The sequence below is a fragment of the Capsicum annuum genome, chromosome 4 (genome assembly GCF_002878395.1).
Source record: "Capsicum annuum cultivar UCD-10X-F1 chromosome 4, UCD10Xv1.1, whole genome shotgun sequence".
NCBI lineage: Eukaryota > Viridiplantae > Streptophyta > Magnoliopsida > Solanales > Solanaceae > Capsicum > Capsicum annuum.
In genome coordinates, this window is record NC_061114.1 from 212526388 (window position 1) to 212536799 (window position 10412).

Genomic DNA, 10412 nt, shown 5'->3' on the forward strand with positions numbered 1-10412 from the left:
AATAAAAAAATAATTCTATATAAATAAGACCAATACACGTACTTGAATACGGGGTGTTACATAAATGAATTATGGTTTGGTTGTCTATAAAAAGTTTTAATTAGGCTTAAAGGGGGTGTATCAAAGCCATGGAAGGTAAAGGTCCCGGAGAGATCAAAATAGGAAACTCATATTTTCTGATGTGAGGTTTAGTCCTAGTGACCATATGCATGATGTAATACTTTATATTTTAGGGGATTTACAAGTTATCCCATGTAATTTTCTCTGGTCGTATGGCTTCATGCACTGGGTCCTTTTTAGTAGGGGTGCTAAACCCAGATAACCCATGGGTGTTTTAGGAGGGTAAAACTGCACAACCCAGGTAAAGGTTTTAATGGCATACCAAACTTGGTTCCCTTTACCATTAAGTTTATACGTACATATGTATGGTTTGTGAGCAAATAGATGGTTTTATTTGATTTTATAATTGAAATTATTTTATCCTTATCCTGAGTTCATGCTAGCATTCATGCTCTAACCCGTCTTTAGGTAGTTGTATTCCACGCGATGTTGGGAACCAGTCGTTCTACTCCTCTTTCTTAGCATTCAGACATTTGCAGGTCAGCTTTGGATTAAAGTAGTAAACTTTTATTTTTTTAAAAGGCTCCATTTCATAGATGTTATTTAATACTTTGGATTATTTATGGAGATTTATTTTGGCTATATTTGGGGGTATGCCCCAACTAGATATTTGTATTCTTTTGGTTAGAGGCTTTTGTGGAACTACTATGGTTTTGTATGGGCAGGATCTGTATTGGTGTTATCCATAGCATTGGTATTGATTTTAGGGCTTATACCGATTAACGATATTAGTGGTTGTTCCATTGTATTTCATTTTGGGACTATATATCTAATTATTAATAGAACTTATTTGATTATAATTGGATTATGGTTTGGTTTGTTTTGGTTATTGGACGGTTGGTATGGGATGGTTGGAATCGATTTGGTAGGTAACAATTGTGATCCAATCCCAGAGTTTTCATGTGAGTTGCTATGCTATCTTTTTATATGCTTGAAATTAAGCTAACTCAGGGCAGGCGGTTGGGGTTTTGGTTGGGTAGCAGGGGTGGTCTTTGATCCCCGTCAGACTTGGGACTCCTAATACGACAAGGCCCTCGGTTGGGTTGTGTCATGTTGGTATCAGAGCTTTAGGTTCATTGTTAGTTAGGATTCCACAAAGCCATGTCTGGTAAAGTCTCTTGTAGAGGTATGTAGCATACCACACTCATAAGAAAGAGAGGCTACTAGGCATTTAGGAATGTTTTACTTTCTTGGAATTCTATTTTTAAGCTTGGAGTCTAATTCCTAGAATTATTCTCTAATCCTTGGTTGTTCACTTTTAAGATCATGCCTCAATGATCTAGAACATAAGGAAATTCTTCTGTCCTATCTGGGGATGATGTTGATAAGGTACGTCCTACACCTAGAGTTTACACTCATTCTCAGAAATTTGAGGCATCACCTGATGTCGTTAGTGGTATGTTACTACTCTTTTCTCGTGACATGTATTGTCTTCTTGATCTAGGGTTCACTCTTTTCTATATTACCCCATATACAATTGTTTGTATTGATTTTGATTCTGAGGTTATTTCAAATCTTTTTTTCTTTCTACCTCGATAGATGACTCAGTTATTCCTAAGAGAGTCTAAATAGGGTGTGGGGTATCTGCTGGTGGCAGGCATACTTTGGTGGATTTGTTTGAACTGGATATGGTAGACTTTGATGTCATTCTGGGGATGGATTAGTTACACTCTTGTTAAACTTCCTTGGATTATTAGACCAGTAAGGTTGTCTTTAAATTCCTTAGTGAATCAGTTAAAGAGTGGGAGGGTGGATCCCTAGCTTCTAGGGGTTTTATTTCTTATCTTAGAGCCTAGAGATTAATCTCTAAGGGTTGTCTCTATCACTTGGTCGGGGTTAAAGATTGTAACTTGGAAGGTCCTTCTTTTCATTTGGTTTTGGTAGTAAATAAATTTCCTGAGATTTTTTCAGATGATCAACCTGGTGTTCCTTCAAATAGAGAGATAGAGTTTGGTATTTATTTGGTTCTAGACACTCGTCCAATATCTATTCCTCTTTATAGAATGGCTCCAACTTAGTTAATGGAACTAAAGGAGCAACTTAAGGATCTTCTAGATAAGAAGTTTATTTGTCCTAGTGTATCCCTGTGGGGTACACCGATGTTGTTCATGTGCAAGAAGGATGGTACCCTTCGGATGTGGATTGACTATAGGCAATTGAGTAAGATGACAATCAAGAACAAATATCCTCTTCCAAGGATAGAGACTAGTTTGATATCCCTAGAATAGCATTTCGTATGTTGTATGGGCACTTTGAATTCTTGTTTATGTCATTTTGTTTTACTAAGGCCCCGGCGGCATTTATGGACTCAATGAATAGGGTTTTTACGCAATTCTTCGATCTCTTTATCATTGTGTTTATTGATGACATTTTGGTTTATGCCAAGAGTGAGGTGGATCATGCTTATCACCACTATTTGGCATTGCGGACCTTTAAGGAACATTAGTTGTATGCCAAATTCTCCAAGTGTGAGTTTTGGTTAGACGTTGTGACTTTTCTTAGTCATATTTTTTCTAGTGAGGGATCATAGTGGATCCACAAAAGGTGGTTGTAGTTATAAAGTGGCCTAGACCCACAAATCCAACCAACATTCAAAGCTTCTTGTGTTATGCTGAGTATTATTGGTGGTTTTTGGAAAGCTTTTCAATGATAGTTTCTCCTTTCACTAAATTGACTCAGAAAAGGGTGAAGTTTTCTTGGTTGGATGCTTGTAAGGGGAGTTTCTAGAAATTGAAAGATAAACTAACTTTGGCTCTGGTTTTGACATTGCCTGAGGGTAGTGCGGGGTTTGTGGTTTATTGCGATGTATCATGAGTAGGGCTTGATTGTGTCTAGATCTCCATGGGAAGGTGATTTCCTATGCTTTTAGGAAATTAAAGGTACGTGAGAGGAATTATCCTACTCATGATTTGGAGCAGTTGGCAGTTGTTTTTACTTTAAAAATATGGCAGCAATATTTGTATGGTGTGTACGTAGACATCTTTTCTAATCATAAAAGTCTACAATATGTGTTACTCAGAAAGAGCTAAATCTCAAGCAAAGGAGATGGTTGGAGCTTCTCAAGGACTATGACATGAGTCTTCACTATCACTCAGGTAAGGATAATGGTGTTGCTGATGCTCTTAGAAGGTTATCCATAGGGAGTTTGGCTCATATGGAGGAAGAAAAGTAGGAATTAGTGAAAGATATTCACCTTTTGGATAATCTTAGAGTTTATCTTTTAGACTCTGAGGATGGTGGTGTGATGGTACAGGAAGTTGCTCGGTCGTCTCTTGGTGCAGATATTAAGAAGAAGCAAGTGCTAGATCATATCTTGATGAAAATCAAGAGTAATATGGGTATGTAGAAGGTAATGGTGTTCGAGATCTGTAGTGATAGTACTTTATGGTACCAAGGGAAGTTATGTGTTCGTGATGTTGATGGTTTGCGGCAAAGGATCTTTTTTGAGGCACATAAATTGCGCTATATTTTACATCCCGGCTTGATGAAGATGTATCATTATTTCAAGGAGATGTATTTATGGAATGGTATGAAAAAAGACGTTGCTGATTTTGTGGCCAAATGCATAGTGTATCAATGAGTAAAATTTGAGCATATGAGACCTGGTGGGTTGTATGAAGAATTTGATCTGCCTGAATGGAAATCGGAGGTAATCAATATGGATTTCATTACCAGTCATCCTCGATCACGGAACCAATTTGTTTGGATTTGGGTCATCGTGGATAGGATGACAAAGTCTGCTAACTTCTTGCCAGTAAGGACTATCTTTTTGGTAAAGGATTATGGAAAGTTATATTTTCAGCAGATTGTGAAGCTGCATGGGGTAACTATTTCAATTATCTTTGATCATGGTACGTAGTTTTCATCTCATTTGTGGCAATTTTTTCAGAAGGGATTGGGTACTAAGGTGAGTTTAAGTACTAATTTTCATCCTCAGATGGATTGGCAAACAGAAAGACCTATTCAAACATTTGAGGATATGTTTCAGGCATGTGTGATTGATTATAGTAGCAGTTGGGTTGAGCATCTACCTTTTGTACAGTTTGCTTACAATAATAATTATCATTCTATTATCGGTATGGCCCCTTTTAAGGCATTGTATGGTAGGAGGTATAGATCTCCTATTGGTTTATTCGAGCATGGCGAGGCAGATATGTTTGATCCAAATTTGTTCTATCAGGTTATGTAAAAGGTGAAGGTATTAAAGCTTTCCAAAGTCATCAAAAGTCCTATACAGATATAAGGCATAGAGACTTAGAGTTTGAGGTTGGGGATATGGTATTCTTGGATATATCTCCCATGAAAGAAGTAATGCAGTTTTGTAAAAAAAGGAAAGCTAAGTCCCCGGTATATTGGTCCTTATGTGGTTCTGTGAAGGATTGGTACTGTAGCCTATGAATTGGAGTTTCCTTTTTAATTTATCTTGGTTCAGCTGGTATTGCTTCCTTGGAGGGGTTGGGTACCTCAGACTCTTTGTCTTATGAAGAGGTCCAAGTTAAGATCTTTGATAGGGAGGTTCATCGGTTGCGGACCAAGGATGTGGCTTCGATTAAGGTTCTTTAGCGGAACCATAAGTTGGAATAAGCTACAAGGGAAGCGTAGTAGGACATAAAGTTCAAGTATCCGTACCTCTTATCTTCTCATAGGTTTTATGCAGAAGGTATATATTCTTTAACACAACTTTATTTTTTGAGTTTTTTATGGGAAAGATTAATATCTTTGCATCTTTGTTTTCAAACTTTGTTAAATAATGGGAATATATTTTATAATGCAAATGACTCGTACATGTGGTTACCCCTAACTTGTCTGTCATTCGGGGATGAATGTTCCTATTGGGCGAGACTGAAACACCCTGGTTTCTACACCTTAGAAAATTTCCTTGATTTTTAATTTCTATACAATATATGACTTATGGGAATGATTCATACACTTAGGTATGGATGGTACGATCAAGTCATAGGCTGACCAATATTGGTTGGTGGGATGGATGTAGTTACTAAAATTGGTACGATTTGGGTGGTACGAGTCGTATAGTTGGGTATGGGTTGTTTGATTATTTTACTTAATCTTATACTTGGTAAATTAAGTTACATCTGCGTACGAGTGTATCACCATGATTCATAAGCCATGGTACAAATCGTACCATGGACTCGTATGGTGGTCAATGTTCAAACCTTCTTGGTTTCTATTTTGCAAAGGGTACAGTTTATGGGTACTATCATACACTTTGATATAACTTGGTTTTGGGTGTGTTACCTTGGATAGTGTTAGATCCAAAGGGGAAAGCCTAGGGTACAAGAAGTGGGTACCACTCGTACAGGATGGGTATGACTCGTAAGGGTCAGTCGTACCCTATGATGGGAATTAAGTTCAGTTTAAGTGAGGGAAATTTGGACATTTCCCCTCTTATCCTAATAAGTTCCCATTACATATATTCCTATTGGAAGGTATTTTACCATATTATTCTATTTTTAATCACTTAGAAAACACTCTTAAATCCTCTCTAGAGTTTTGGGCAAAAGAAGTTAGGGTTTCATCTATAGGAGAAGATTGGGGCTTGTCTTGGTGATTTCTCTCCATCATCATCTTAGTTTAAGGAATGTTCTCTTCTCTCATTGTTAGTACCAACTAAGGGCATAGTTTTATGCAATGTTGTCATGATTTGAATGTTATATGATTTTGGGTTTTCAAATATAATTTGGGAATTTTTGTTATAAATGCTTGGATATGGTTTCCCATGCTTTTATATGCATTAATGGTGGAATTAAATAATTGGTTGCATTGGAAAGGTTGTTTGGTAAATTACCCTTGGTTTTTGAAATTCTATGCCTCCAATGTATTTGATAAAATGTTTATAACAATGTTTTCACCATATTATTGGGTTTTCAATGTGACATATGCATGGTTTAAACTTAGTAATGAAACTGTAAATGATATGAATAGTTTAAATGGTTTTGGAATGATTTGGCTTAATAAACATACTTTTGGGGTATATGGGAATCCCCTAAGTGAATTGGATAATATGATCATGGGTACATGGGAATCCCTTGATATAAAAATTGTTTACCAAAGGAAAATACATGCAAGTTATAGTCGGTATGACGATACAACTAATAATGGCCTTGGTTAATAATAAATGGATAATGGTTTGGTTGTTTGGTAATGATCTTAATTATGTTTAAAGGGGGTATGTAGGAAAGTCGTAGAAGGTAGAGGTCCCAGAGGGATAGAAACTTGTAACTGATATTTGCCGATGTGAGGTATGGTCCTAGTGACCGTATGCATGATGTCATACTTTATATTTTGGGGGATGTACTAGTCATCCTAGGTTCTTTTCTCTTGTCATGTGACTTCACGTATTAGGGCCCTTTTAGCAGGGGGAGCTTAATCCATATATCCCATGTGTGATTTTAGAACGGTAAATCTACACAGCCCAGGTAAATGTTTTAATGGCATGCTAATCCCGGTTCCCTTTCCCGACATTGTTATATACATTTATATGTATGGTTTGTGTGCATATGGGTTGTTTTACATGGTTTTATAATTGGCATTATTTTATCCATATCTTGAGTTCATGGTAGAGTTCACCCACTAACCCATCTTTGGGCGGTTGTATCCCCACATAATGCAGGAACTGGATGTTTTACTCCTCCTACTTAGCATTCAGACATTTAGGGGTCAACTTTGGATTGAAGTGGTGATCTTTAATTTTTCTAGAAGGCTCTATTTTATAGATGTTATTTCATATATTGGATTGTTTATGGATATTGATTTTGGCTATGGTTGGGGGCACGTCCCAACCAAATATTTGTATTCTTTTGGTTCAAGACTTTTAAGGAACTACTATGGGTTGGTATGGGTGTGATCGGTATTGGTGCCAGCCATAACATTGTTATTGGTATTGGGGTTGATAACCGTTGACGATATTGGTGTTGTTCCATCGTATTTAATTTATTGATTATATAACTAATTATTAATAGAACTTATTTGATTATGGTTGGATTATGTTTTAGTTATTTATGGTTATCGAATGATTGGAATGGGACGGTTGGACTCGGTTGGGTCAACCACGATTGTGATCCTATCCCAGAGTCTTCATATGAGCAGATATGTTGTCTTGTAATATTCTTGAAATTTAGCCAACTCAGGGCAGAGAGTTGGAGGTTGGGTTGGGTAGCGGAGGTGGTCTTCGATCCCTGTTAGACTTGGGATGCCCATTACAACAAGTCTCCGGTTTGGATCGTGTCACGTGGAATTCCCCAAATGTTTTTAATGAACAAAGAGGGTAGTGGAATTCCCCAAAGATGATGTAATGTAATTAAAAATGGCATGAGTATAAGCTTGCAAGCTTAAGGGTGTGACGATACCTGTGATGTGCTATAATATGTATTTCCATGGATTAATAAATGGGTTCTGTGAAACTTGTTTTAAATTGGCCATATTAGGGGTTATGTGTTGCACCAGAATCCACTATCCATTCTTGTGACATCTGATGAATTAGTGAACAAACAACTTTACCTGCCATGTTGCTATAGTTGGTATCAGGTGTGTCCTTATTCAGCATGTCCATTATTTTTTTATACTCTCCATCAATGAATGTTTGCCCCTTAGGTAGAATTGCACTGTGAACTTCCTTGTTGTCTTCATGACTAGTTGAAGCAGTTTGTCCTGCACCTCCATAGACCTTATCACCAGTCACATTGTTGGTGAAATGCTGAGCATGCATCTGTCATCCATATTGATGTCCATGACTACTATATCCACTATGTTTTCCATAGAATTGAGTATTTCCTCCTCCAGAATTAGAGCATTGATGCGATCCTTTTGGTCCACCACTATAGCCTCCTCTTTTATTTTGCCTCCAATCATTAGGATAGCCTATAAACTTATAGCAATTATCTCTGGTTTGACCACTAAAATGGCAGTAATCACATGTTTTTCCTCTGTTATTTTGTGCTTCATAGTTGCTTACTGAACTTCTACTCACTTAATTTAGATAAGTGATCTACATAGTCTTTGCACATTGGACAATCACATGATGGAGCAGGAACTATTGCATCATACTCACTCTATAGACTCTTTAATTTTGTGAAGTAAGCTAATACTGAATCTGTACCCTGTGACAAGGTGTTGATCTCTCTATGTAGTTGATACAACCTCATTCTATTCACATTATCAAACCTTTCTTTCAGGTCTTTCCATACCTCAGATGCATTTATTGCATAAACGATCCCACTGAGCAGCTCTGTACTCACAAAATTCATAATCAACGATAGTACTATAGCATTACATATTTTCCATTGATCATGTAACTCTTCTCTGTATGTATCTTTGTTATATGTTCCTATCACAAATCCATATTTCCTCTTAACTAGAAGTGCAATTCTCATTGACCTACTCCACACTCCATAGTTCTCAAATCCTACAAGTTTGATTGGTATTAAGGCAGCACCAGATACATTTGATGCTCCTATGAACAGGGGATCACTAGGATCTATCTTAGGTGCCATTTTCAAATTTCAACAAAACTTCAGCAATTAAGTATCTATAGGAACAAAAACTCACTGTCTTACTTCTCTATAGCTATCAACAATGAAATTACAAATCCAAAAATTACTTCAATACTTCAGAATCTAAGAAGGACGAACTTAGAACATTACTCGAAATAAGAAAAGAACTTCTACCACAGATGTTAGCTGAGAACTGGGATCGAAGAAAGCTTCTATCACCTTTGATCGAAGGAGCTTATTGCTACAATGGAGATCTAAGCTCAAGTTCCCATGGTCATCTCATGGACCCTTGCCTCGCGATTCTTCTCATCCTGAATACTCTCAGCACGGGCCTTCTTCTCAGTTGTTTTTTTCTTTCTCTTCCTCTTTCTTCTTTTTTTCTCTGTCTCTTCAATTCTCATTTCTGGAATGGCCCAAATATTAGTACATGGACTGTAGGCATCACTGTCTCAACCACCAATTTTGGAATCACTGGTCTATTGTATAGCTCATGCACTATCTTTTTATTCTCTGTCATCTCTATCTTTAAATTCATAAAATCAAGCAGGTGCCTTTTTTCTCAACTGTCGAGTCATCCTCGACTCAAAAGCATCTAATCTGTTCTGGACTTGCCTATCCTGCTGCTCAAGCTGAGAGTCAATCCATGGCCACACACCACCCTCTATGTGACCTACTTTAGCCTCAAATATGGATAGCCTCATCATAACATTCATCTAGAGGGACTGTCAAATAAGCATAACATCGGGTGGTATATATGTTTGGTTATGTATGGTTTGGTCTTGGTGACCATGTGCATGATGTCACACTTTATATTAGGGGATGTACTAGTCATCCAGGTTTTCTTTCCTGATCATGCAGCTACACACACTGGTGCCCTTTCAGCAGGGGGAGCTAAACCCATATAGCCCGTGGGTGGTTTAGGACGACAAAGCTACACAACCCAGGTAAAGTTTTAAATACATGCTAAACTTAATCCCCTTTCCCGGTATTGTTATATATATATATATATATATGGTTGTGTGCATATGGATGTTTTTACTTGGCTTTATAAATGACATTATTATATCCTTATCCCGAGATATGCTAGCATTCACCCGCTAACTCATCTTTGGGTGTCTGTATACCCATGTTATGTAGGAACCGACCGTTCTAATTTCATACATAGTGATTGACTCGGGGATCAGTATTTGGACTGAAGTGGTGAGCTTTCATCCTTTCGAAAGGCTCTATTTCATGTTATGGATATTTCTAGACACTTTGATTTTATTTTGGATATTAGTTTTGACCATGGTTGGGGGCATGTACCAACCAAATTTTATTACTCTTTTGGTTAAAGGCTTTGTGGTACTGCTATGGGTTGGAATATGAGAGATCGGTATTGGTGTTTTACTTGGCATTAGTATTGGTGTTGGGGCTTACACCCTTGGATGATATTATTGGTTGTTCCATCATATTTTATTTTGGGATTAATTATATTATGTTTTGGAACTTATTTGGTTATGTCCTGATTTATGGCCTTGATTTTGGTATTGGTGTGGTTTGGTTGTTACGATTGGATTCGGTTGGGTCTGTCACAGTTGTGATCCTATTCCAGAGATTTTATGTGAGCTATTACACTATCTTGTGATATGCTTAAAATTTATCCAACTCAGGGTAGGTGATTGGAGGTTGGTTGGGTAATAGAGGTTGGGTTAAGTAAATAGATAGTAGAAGCATACATCAATTTGTTGCATTGTGAATAAAAATCATACTTAATAGTAAATAACCAAATTAAGACACAAA